Genomic DNA, 12470 nt, shown 5'->3' with positions numbered 1-12470 from the left:
CAAATTTTATCAAAATCAGAGTGTTACACTTGGGAAGTGTTACTTGTAAGAATATACCGTAATGCCATTGATACCAGGTGGAATTAAAGAACACTTTTAAATGGGATTACAATTTCGTTTCCGTTCTGTTTATAACGTTACTGTATTAGAACAATACACTCATTGCCATTTGCTATTTTTGTTATGTGATATACATAGCAGACAGTTTTCCTTACATGTCTCTAGAAAATATTTTTTTGATTTCGTTTGTGTTAGAATGCAGTTTGACCGGTTCATAAATGAAGAGTAAGAAATGTTTAAGAGAAATACAGAACTGTTGCATTATTATTATTATTATTATTATTATTATTATTATTATTATTATTATTATTATTATTATTATTATTATTATTATTATTATTATTATTATTATTGATATTTTTGAAACATTAGAATTACGTGCTTACGAGCTTTCGTGTCGGGCCCCCTCCGAAAAGTAAAGCTGGATATGTGGCTGCACTGAATGATAGACGAATGAGTCAAGGTATAGACGGGTGTGCTAGGCGATCGAGTCCGGAGCATCAAAAACAGACTAAGACCACAACTTGCAATTTTTCTTGCCGATTGATGCTGCTTTTTACCTGCTATGATATGTCGGATAATAATGTGAAATAAACGAAGGTCAAGACCATGGCGTATTGGTGTTTCATGCACCTAGACCTGTAAAATATTTGTGCCGAAAACATCTTTCAGCCACTAGCTAAATTTGTGGGTATGATCGCACATCTTGCCTTATAAAGTATAGTCTTATAAAGAATATATATAGCATGCTAAAAACCTAAAGACCAAATTCAATGATTTTCTATAGTTTTCTTTTTTAATAACGGGAAACTTGTTTATTTCATCACGATAAATCACGTTTGATACTAAGATGTCTGTTTCTGTCTATATATATTTTTCATACTTTATTGGAGACAAATTTGTTTTTTTGTTGTTTTTTTTTCAAGAAAAGAGGATGATAAAAGAAGCTATATAACAGCATAAACTGAAACAAATGGCTATTACTAATAGTACACTAATTCTAAATAAATACGTCATCAGAGGAAACAAAAAGTTATTTCTTTATCGTATTGTTTCGTTTTTTATTAACATACAAATTATACACTTCTATAATGTTTCGTAAAAAAAAAAACTTAAACAGGATCGGATGAGATTCGATCTGGGGTCAAAACAGTATAAGAATTACGAATTCGTCACTCTACCCACTTGACCACACAGACTTTCTTTTGTTGCTTATCTTTTTCTTAAGAAATAAATGCTCATGGCTGTAGAGCATGTCACTTCCAAACTTAAGACAACAGTTTTTCTCTTTGTTTATATATTTCCGTACAACACCTTGGTTACAGAAGCTAATTTATATTTGACAGACAATTTACACCCTAGATTTAAGCCAATAAATGCAATATTTTACTCCAGTTTCGTTCCTTGATTCAACTGTCCCCCTGTTCTGTTACCAAATCTGTAATTCCCTCTACAATCGTGCTGTGCTACTCCAAAAATTCCCTCGAAAACACTATTGCCAGTATACACAAAACCGAACATAATTTTGTTTATTGCTTATATTTTTATTATATTTTTTGGAAATATCTCCTTAGATGGATTGCTTTCTATTATCTCCACATACTAATAACTGAATTTTACCCATAAACATAAGGAAAATGAAATAATTGAGAAAAATCGTGAGTTACAGTATACGCGCATTTTTTTTTTTTTTTTTTTTTTTTTTTTGCGCATGGGAGTACATTAGATAAAATGTGCTGTAATTTTACTATGCACCCTTGATGATGATGCAACCTTTCTACCATAAAATACAATTTTACTTAAAGACTAATGTAGAAGAGTTTAGTCATTATCTTTGTACTAGCATACTAGAGATCCATCTACCGGGAGATAAGGAACTGATCTGCATAACCAAAATCGCAAATGAGGCATATAGTTGGGGCCGTAGTTTACCGAGTTTTTAAAACGGTAAAACTAGAGGTAATCCACGACTTACAGTTCTGAACAGTTACCAAGACCATTGCGAGAATTTCAATTTCACAGGAGACCTTATCTGGGAAATAAGCGTTTCCTTAATTGAGTTTGAACCTTTAAAGCCGTAACCATCTCAAAATCTCTTGTCGTTGCGAATTCCGTTGAGAAATTTGAAGCTTAAAATATACAAAACGATAATCATGCCTGTTGTTCTGTATGGCTGCGGAACATGTTCACTTACTCTGAGGGAAGAACATAGACTGAAAGTATTTAAGAACAAGATCCTGAGACGAATATTCGGACCCAAGAGAAACGGGAATGGGGAATGGCGGAAACTTCATAACGAGAAACTACATAATTTATATGTTTTACCCAACATTGTTAGGGACGTCAAGTCTAGGAGGCTTAGGTGGGCGGGTCATGTAGCTAGAATGGAAGAAAGTAGAAACGCTTTCTAAGTCTTGACTGGAAGACTAATCGGAAAACGACCTTTAGGAAGACCTAGGCGCAGATGGGAGGACAATATTATGATGGATTTCGCAGAGATTGGAATACAAAGTAGCAACTGGATGCAGTTAGCTAAGGATAGAAGTCAGTACAGAGCTTTTGTGAACGCGGCATTGAACCTACGGGTTCCATAGACGATAGAGTTAGTTAGTTAGTTGGTTTAAGGCCGTAACCATTCCAACCCCTACTCCGTCCTAAAAACAGTCAGGCACGTGAAACTTTATGACGTAGCAAGTTCCCTCAAAAATGCTCCAGCATGTCGCGAAAGAGCGTCTAGAGTGAAATTTTGAATCAAACTCTTTTTTCGACATAATGTTAGTATGCATGTCTCTTCAACTGATCCAGTAGTGACGAACTTAAAGAATACAGATAAAATGTACATATATTACGTACAGCTGATTTCAATACTTTTGAGTAAGTAGAGGCTAGTTATATGACTTGCCACAACATATTTAGTTTCAAATTAAAACTTCATAAGCGTAGCCTTCGTGACTATATGGTGAAACAGATAAAAGGAACCTCCTAATTCGGTATTACTTTAAGATACGTGTGGAGTCAAGCCTGTCATAAAAACATATTGAGAAAATGTGTATAGTTGGCCTATTGTTGAAGGATCCCATGTGAGACTGGAATCATTCTTTATTATAATACATTTCTTAAATGGCGAAGAGAAAAAAGATATCACTTCGTGATAATAGAGGAAAGGTAGAAAACATCAATAGGAACTACATACACAGAACTAAAAATAATAACGTACGAAAATAGCAAATTTTTCTTCAGTGTCAGTGTTTAAGATCACACACTTTTCCTTCTCATAAGGGTAATCTCACTATGGCAATATAGATCTGAAATATGAAACAAGTAATGAAGTCAACCCAAAAATTAGAGAAAAAGATCATTTTCCATTTTGCAATAAGATATGAAGATTCTTTTCATTTCAGTGTAAATCTGTTTAAAAATTCTCAGTTCTTATTCATTCCCTAAGAACATCCGCTCAAAGTTTCATAGTAGAGACCAATGGTTTTGAACGTTGAGCTTTCCTTTCTTACTTAATACGTAATCCATGCTGAAGTTTTTATTCTATAACATCCTAAAACGTTTTTCATATTTATCTGTATGTGAGTTAATAGTGTTAATAAACTTCCTGAATCAATTTCTTGAAACAATTGATATTACTAAACCATAAGACTTTTTAGGAATCATGTTGTACATTGAGAAGACTTTCTTTACATATTCAATACTCAAGTAAGTTACAGGATTTTATTCTCTGTGTCATCATGAGAGAAAGTTGGTTGAGAGTGTAATGTGTGTTTAATATATCATCTGAATACCATCAAGATGTTTTCAATTCTACTTGAAATAAACTATTTTTGGTTCACGATCCCCCATCAATGTTTTCGGGTGAAGTTCTCTAGTTCATAGAAACTTCTTATTTAAACCATTTCTGAAATTAATCATATTAGTAATGCAATATCAGTAATTCTTAGAGGATAATTTGTGAAAAAATAAGCTGTTTCTTGCAAATACAAACTTTCAACAAAAAAAGATAAGCCACAGTAAATATTATGTTTATAATAGTAATATGTGAATCCGTTTTTACCATGTAGTATTTTGATATAATCTTGAGTGATTTTGACTATTTTATTCAAAAAAATTAAAATGAAATGAGATCTTTCAGTTTTACGTGCTGGTTAGGCTAAAGGAGAAGGTGGTGATGAGTAATAAATGAAATGGTGGAATAAAGAAAGTGGGAGGAAACGAGAGAACCCAGAGAAAACCATGCACACGGTGTTTATCCACCACAACGTTCACTTGGCGGGGGATGTTTTATTCAATATAGATTTTATGTTATCAATCCAAATTAGACTATTTTTGGATATCTGGGATAATATTGTGTTCATTGTAAAACATGATATATTTATATTTTTCATCTTCTTTCAGCACCTAAACAACCAAATCAAGAAGACCTATCAGATTATTTCTACTAGTACAACTAATATCAGAATCAAGCTAACGGAAAATGATTCACAAAGTTTATTTATAGAAAGGGTCAATGGTGATATAATGATACTCCTTGTTCACACATTCATAAACTATCTTCCAGTAAGTCTGGATAATTACTTTTCTGATTTTGCGTCCAGTTATCTTCAAACACCATAATGTTAGAAAATGTACTGTTATAAACATACAGAGAAAATAAAATGAAAATAACAACCAAAAAAATATTTTCTGATTCTTACAAAACGATTAATGTCGGGTATCATGAATTTTAGTTACTTAGTATCCTAATGTTCCTTGTAGATTATGTTCGCAATCATGATATTATTGTTGTATTCCCTCATCATTGCACGAAATTTATTCTCTTACTTGTTTTATCATTACTACAACCAAATATACAAATTACTTTATCAGTTTCGTTAAGAATAAAGAGCTGGATGATGCACATAATGTTCATATATATATATAGAGATCTTTTCAATGCCTGATAGAAACGGAATTATATTACTTAAAATGTAATGTGGTAGATTTGACGCTATACCCCTGATCCAAAACAACATTAATTAGTATGTTTGTTAGTAAGAGCACCTCTGTCTTAAATGCCTCTCAACGGCTTCGACGTTGCGATCTGTAACCATAAAATCTGAATGTTCGTCAGAACGTTTCCAGGCTTTCTGAGGCGGTCATCATTATTTTGGCGTAGACTTAAGTTTTATTGAAATTTAATTCTTGCGGGATCTTATGCTGCAATTTGTACCATACGGGTGTTTTCTGATACATTGAGTTATAATTCTCCTATTTAAGCTTTTTCCTCCGCTTTCTTTCTTTTTTTTCTGTTTTTCAAGTCCAGAGACATTGTAGAACACGTTACGTTTGGTTTCACAGTTTTCTGCGTCGAGACATAGAAAATTATGACGTCATAAATTTAAAGAATAAATTTTCTTCTGTTAGGCTTACTTTTGTCGGGCTTATTTTTGTACCTGTAAGATTGAATTTGAATTTGAAACATTCAGTCTACAGACTAGTAGTTATCAGATTATTTTCAAGATTATGCATTAGCAGAATGGGGGTCTAGAGGGTCAAAAAGTTTTATAAAAAGGATATTTGTAGCAACAAATCCCTTTTGCACTATTTTGACGCATCAAATACGTGATGGAGACACGTAAATGGTACCGTCTGAACGGTAGTTCTATTCTGAAGAGAATGAAGGGCGAATCATGATCCTAGGGTAATTAGTAATGTCTCAGGCATTTTTTCCAAAATATCCTTCTGTATAAGGAAGTATGAGGTATTGTCGGTATATTGTTTTGCGGGCTTACTTTTGCACGTAGAAGATTGAAATTGTGGACAAACATTGAGTCCACAGAGTAGTATTTATCAGATGTTTTCAGATCTCTGCCTTAAAACAGGGAGGTCCAGAGTGGCAAAAGGATGAAAAATGGAATATTTTAACCACAGCATCCGTTTCTTCGGGATTTTCGAGCCTCAGGTACATGATGGAGACATCTGAATGACACCGTCAGAAAGGCAGTTCTAATCTGAAGAGAATGATTGAAGGATTACGATCCTAGGGTAAATAGGATGTCTCAGGCTTTTTCTACCTGGCATGAGGGTCTTTTCTGGTAATCTGGGGCATTGTGGAGATTCTTGATAAAATCTCTCATTCCCTTATGATTCAAGATAGAAGCTTGAAACTGGTACACACATTCAGCCTACCGAGTAGTATTTGTGAGACTTTCGAGATATCTCCGTTCACAGAGGCCCGTTCCAGAGGGGCCTAAAAGTTAAAAAATCCCCAAAATTTACCTTTGACCTTACTTCTCCCTCCCGGTATATATTATGGGCATGTAGGTGATACCATTTCAAAGCCTGTATCATTCTGAAGAGAATAAGGTATGAACCATGATTCTAGGATAAATAGTGACGATGCAGTAGCTGATTGACTGAAAATCAAAAAAAAAAAAAAAAAAAGATCCCGAAAGGGTTACGAATGTCATTTTCCTGCATTCAGTTTATCTTCTACTTTCGAGGAATAATACGACGGGTGGAGTATGCGCAGTTGTCCTGAAAACCATTCTAAATGATCACAGATTTACTTGGTGAATTGACACTGTATAATTTTCTATCTATCTCTCCTCTTGTTTCAATATATATTACACACACCAAGAAAACATTGTTCAAAGCTTACTGCAATGTCACTTTCCTAGCTCAGTCTCTTGGTCGTGCATCTTAGGTGCAATTACTCCGTGATTCGATCCTCAGAAAAGGTTACACAATATGGGTAGTTATTTCTTTAATTTCCTGAATTATAAATCTCCATAATATTATAATGTATAATCTCAGGGCTTTCAAATAAAAATATAATTTTATAGTATCATCCACACTAAGTTCTAAACTAGTGTTTATATGATTATCCAGCTTGGGTTTCGTTCGTAAGCCCAAAAAATAATACAAATTGAAGCCTAAGTTAATAAGGTACAAAATGTTTAAAACGGCTAAAAATTTATTTATCTTCCGTGCGTTAATATTTAATTAGCAAACTTTGTTTCGTATAAGTTACTTCTCGTTTAGAAAGAAATTAGATTTAGCTTATTCTCTCTATGAGGTCTTTTAGGCTGATTAGCTGAAAAAGAGAAATTAAACAATTTTCATATCCCACTTATAATTATTTCATTAATATCCTGACGATATAACATAACTCATTTCTCCTTAAATTGTGGTGATATCTACTTTCATTGAAAACTACACTGCCGATTTTGTTAATATTACACAATATTTCACGTTTTTGTTTTATCATCCATGATGCTGTAATTCAAATTAAGTTCTGCACTTCAACACTGATATCACTTCAAATACATCACCCACCTTTACTATTCAATATTCCATGTGATTGTAATGGTAGCCGAAAGAAATGTGATGTCTTTTCTTATAATTACCGAATGAGTGATTTCAGGGGTATCTGTAGAGACTTAAAGAATCAAACACAGAATGACTTAAGAAATGCTAGAAACATAATTGACACTTTAGATATTTTCTGTAATGGCGGACATAAAATTATTAAAACTTAAATACTAAAGTATACCAATAGAATAAAAGAAAATTTCCTATTGGTTTGATGCTGAACTAAATCATGTTCTAAAAGGAAAAGAAGTTTCATCAGAAACGCAGCAACACTACAAATTTTCTTAACATATAAGACATTAAATTTCGTAGATATTCGAAAAAGATGATACAAAATTCTTATAATAACAATGTTAAATCTCTGGAAGAAATAATCAAACATGAGCTTAAAATAATTGGAATTTATTGAAGAGTAAAATAAAAATAAAATCTCAATTTTCTGTAATGCAAGATGCGAACGTATTTTAAATTAAACTCAATAAATTGCAAATACTCTTGTTAAGATTGTTGCAGTGTTTATGATTCCAGCCCTTTTACATATACTTTGAATGAAAATTAAGTATCAGGTGTATGCTGCAGTTTAGCAGTAAATCATATCTCTAAAAAAAAACTGTAATTTTACAATCAATATATCAACTAAAATCCAGCAGAAATGTTGGTCCACATGAATTTCCCACATATTTGTTTATAGACAGTGCTGAACCTTCATAATGCTATAATGATTGTGGTGGTATATATACTGAAAATAGTTACAGAAGGATAAGTTCGGGACCGTCCTGAAATGTGGCGACTTTTTCTTTTTGGGGCACTCACTACTTTCCCACCAACTTTCTATTGTAACTGGAAGTACCTACAAAAAATATATGAATCTCAATCAGGAGGAACTAACCTAATCCAAACACTATAGTGATCACTATTCCTTAGGCGTTTAGGTACACCTCCAGGAAATGCTAGTAACATCTTCAAAATGGTTACCAAGAAATAAAGTCCTGCGTCCATGTAGATATACTCGACTTTGATTATAGCCTGTCATGATCAAGCTCGACAACCAAATGTACCTTTCTTTATTTCAAGGACAATGGACTATATCACTACTGAATTTTGTTGAAATCCGCTCACCAGATACTGACAAGTAAACCTTACGTTTGGGTGAATCGAGTTGCTGACTGAGACACATATGAGAAAGTAGTACTAAATGTGGTCAGTATTTCAGTGAAGTTTTAGGTGCGAAGCTCCAGGGGTTTAGGAGATACAGCTACCAGAACATCACATGGAAGTACAGAATAGTCTTCATACAGTTGGAGGTAAAAGCTCTGTAAGACCTCTTGTAACGACAAAAGGTGAATAACAAATATATGGGTACATATTAGGACTAGGGGGAAGTCATATAGTAAGGGTATACCTGACGGCGGCCATCTTGAAATCCGCCATTTTGAATTAAGATTAAGTTTTTAAAATTGGAATAGGGTCATGTGATACATGATTTAAGGCGCAAATTTAATCAGAAGAACAATGGTGACGTTAATTTTGATTTACGCGCAATTGCTAAAAAGTTACAGGGAAATTAAATATTATTGCTGCATATGTATTAGTCTTTTACCCCACCTTGTAAATTTTGTGTTAATGATAATAATTAAATAAAAAGCAGATGGATAAATATTAGGTCTATGGTAAGAGTTGCCTTGATGTCGGCCATGTTCAAATCCGCCATTTTGAATCAGAAAAAAAGTTTTAAACAAAACGCATAACAGTGGCACCTTATTAATAGCAAGTTTTACCATAACTCCAACGGTATAACAATTTTTGCCTTATCATTAACCAGCACAAAACTAATGGATCGCTCCTTACGACTACTGCTTTGACGGAATTGTTAACGACAAATGTGTCAAGTGTAAATCGATTGCCTTTGTCAGGTGTGCTCACTGTGAGCAGAGCATTTCTGCAAGTCATGCACTCTTTTCTGAACTACATATTGATTGTGCTAATTGAGAACTTTTCTGGAAGAAAGACCCAAGTTCAATTATGACTCAATTCCACTTTGGTCATTTTTCCTTAAATTAGCAACTTGTTTATGCGATAACAAATGCTGGTTAATGATAAAGCAAAAATGGTTATACCGTTGGATTTATGGTAAAATTTGCTATTAATAAGGTGTCACTGTTATGCGTTTTGTTTAAAACTTGATACAAAACTGTTTTGTCTGATTCAAAATGGCGGATTTGAACATGGCCGACATCAAGGCAACTCTTACCATAGACCTAATATTTATCCATCTGCTTTTTATTTAATTATTATCATTAACACAAAATTTACAAGGTGGGGTAAAAGACTAATACATATGCAGCAATAATATTTAATTTCCCTGTAACTTTTTAGCAATTGCGCGTAAATCAAAATTAACGTCACCATTGTTCTTCTGATTAAATTTGCGCCTTAAATCATGTATCACATGACCCTATTCCTATTTTAAAAACTTAATCTTAATTCAAAATGGCGGATTTCAAGATGGCCGCCGTCAAGTATATCCTTACTATATAACTTCCCCCTAGTCCTAATATGTACCCATATATTTGTTATTCACCTTTTGTCGTTACAAGAGATCTTACAGAGTTTTTACCTCCAACTGTATGAAGACTATTCTGTACTTCCATGTGATGTTCTGGTAGCTGTATCTCCTAAACCCCTGGAGCTTCGCACCTAAAACTTCACTGAAATACTGACCACATTTAGTACTACTTTCTCATATGTGTCTCAGTCAGCAACTCGATTCACCCAAACGTAAGGTTTACTTGTGAGATATAAAGTCGCACATACAGGCCGATCTGATCCAAGCTGTGAATCCTAAGGGATTTGTAAATGTTATTTTTCTACCTCCAGTGACCCAACTAGGGACATCATACATCAATTCATGAGTGATTGAGTTCATCACGATTTAACAAGAATGAAACGAGTGCGAGAGAGTGTCACTTTTAGGCTGAGGCGAATGAGTGCGAACGAGATAGTTGATTACGTATAAAAAAGAATTCATTGCTAATATTTGAGTGAGAGAGCTTGAGGAATATCTACAGAAAGTCATTTTTTGCGTTCAAATTTGTAATAGATTTTCTGATATAATAAAACGAATGTATTTCAGAAAAGATGTACGAAAGTTAAAAATATATTTTGAATTAGAAGTGCGCCATAAACAGATTGCTATATTATAGGCGAAAGGATAGAAACATGAGATTACTATTTTAATTTGCGCATCGTTCTGGATTTATATCGCCGGCTTGAGGGAACATAGTGGTATGTTACATTTCCAAACTTGCGAGTCCACCTCAATTGAAGTGTCAGTATTTGCATACAATTAAAGGAAGATGCAGATATTAAAAGGTTTATAATGTAATTTGTTGAAAATGGTTTTAAGAAAAGTTGTATTTCATATAAAAAAATTAACACGGGCATTTTGGAACAACACAGCACTCATCATTTTAATAAATGAGGGATAAATATTCCAACATTGAGGGAGAAAAGAAGTATAAAATATCAGATAGCTAGAAATAAATGCAGGAATCTGAAAATATTTCATCGATAAAACATTGTATTACTATTATGTCACAGAATTCGGAATTACATTAAATCATTTAATTACCATTTAGACCTAATTTTGAAATCTTTGACTGAATGTTAAGCGTAAAATTTTAAATTGGATTGAATTATTGCCTAATATATTTGTGAAGAACCCAGAAAAAATATCTGAAATATTCAATCACTCCCATTAAAAATCTTATTTACAAACTATATTACTTCTTTAGGACATAACAAGAATCCATTTTCATTTCTAGATACTTGACTTCAATCCACGACAGTTCTAATTACTATGCGCTTTTCTTCATCTCCAAGTGGCTATTACATGCGCTTTCTTTGCCGATAGCTCCCAATTATATTCAACCATTCGATCCTCTCTAAAGTTCCATTTAAATTTTAGGTCCAACCTCATACAGAATTCCTGCTGACAATGGGTGTCAAACTGAAATAAGAAAATTTACATTTTGTGGACTATATGAGACCATAGTTATTAATAATAGCATTGATTTCCATATGTACAATACAATAATGAATTCACATTCATTGTTATTATCTTTCACGTAGTGTCACTTTTAATTGCCATGATTTATTTGTAACCAATTTAAACGTGTCTATTAAATACACATACATGAAAAAGTATAGTGGTTTGCAAAAAATTAGGTTATACTTTAATAGGTTCTAAATGCACTCCATATCCTTCCAAGTAATTTTAGTATCAAGTATACTCTACCCATACATTGAAATCTTCATAACTATTTCTCATCTCAGTGCTAATGCTATGCAGTAACTGCTTTTGTGAACACTGAACTCGGTATGTACCATTTAATAAGGTCTGATCGTTAGCTGCAGAATATTTATTTTAACTCTAATATATGTTGGTAAGTAGATTGTGAGAATTATATTCCATTTATTTAAATGTTGGTAAGACATATCAAGTAAATATCACCTAAAATATCATATTACCGCTTATGTTGGTGTATAATCCAATTAAAGTTGAACCCAATCACATAAAATATTGTATTCTAAAATTCTGTGTCTTTCAACTTAACTGAAATATATAACATGAAATTATTATACAGTGATTATTGATCTTGTTATATTTTACAACTTTCATGAAAGTCGTGAATGCAATAATATCTCTTGATTCTCGAAACTACGATATACAGTGAACATTAATATTTATTTCGAAAGTGAGTATTGATATATAGTAATGCATAACGGAGAAACAAGAATTGAACCAAATATAAGCAAAAACACATCCAAATCTAACAATAGTGGCTCAAAGTTCATAAACATCTATACCTCAACACTTTTTGGTAAGTATAAAGACGGTTTCTATCTCAGCTTCTCCGAAACACGATTCCCACTACCGGACAGCGCTATGTATTAAGAATGTTTTTCATCTGTTTCAAAATTAAAATCCTGTCAGTTGTGGAGTAATATTTACAATAAAGTTTACATTTTTCTTAACGAAATACATCCAA

The 12470-nt window shown here is 33.0% G+C and overlaps 1 long non-coding RNA gene across 2 annotated transcripts in view; it reads right to left on the bottom strand.

Moving 5' to 3' along the window:
• Nucleotides 1–10148: 10148 nt before the first annotated feature.
• Nucleotides 10149–12470, bottom strand: part of LOC145683187 (uncharacterized) — a 132604-nt gene continuing 130282 nt past the window's right edge. For both annotated transcript variants that reach the window (XR_014130972.1, XR_014130974.1), the window contains one exon: nucleotides 10149–11428. This is a non-coding gene — a long non-coding RNA (uncharacterized LOC145683187). The remainder of the gene's footprint in view (nucleotides 11429–12470) is intronic.

This window comes from Thermobia domestica, chromosome 1, assembly GCF_964235325.1.
Source record: "Thermobia domestica chromosome 1, izTheDome1.hap1.1, whole genome shotgun sequence".
Lineage (NCBI taxonomy): Eukaryota > Metazoa > Arthropoda > Insecta > Zygentoma > Lepismatidae > Thermobia > Thermobia domestica.
The sequence above is the reverse complement of the archived record's forward strand: the minus strand, read 5'-3'. Positions and strand labels throughout refer to the sequence as shown.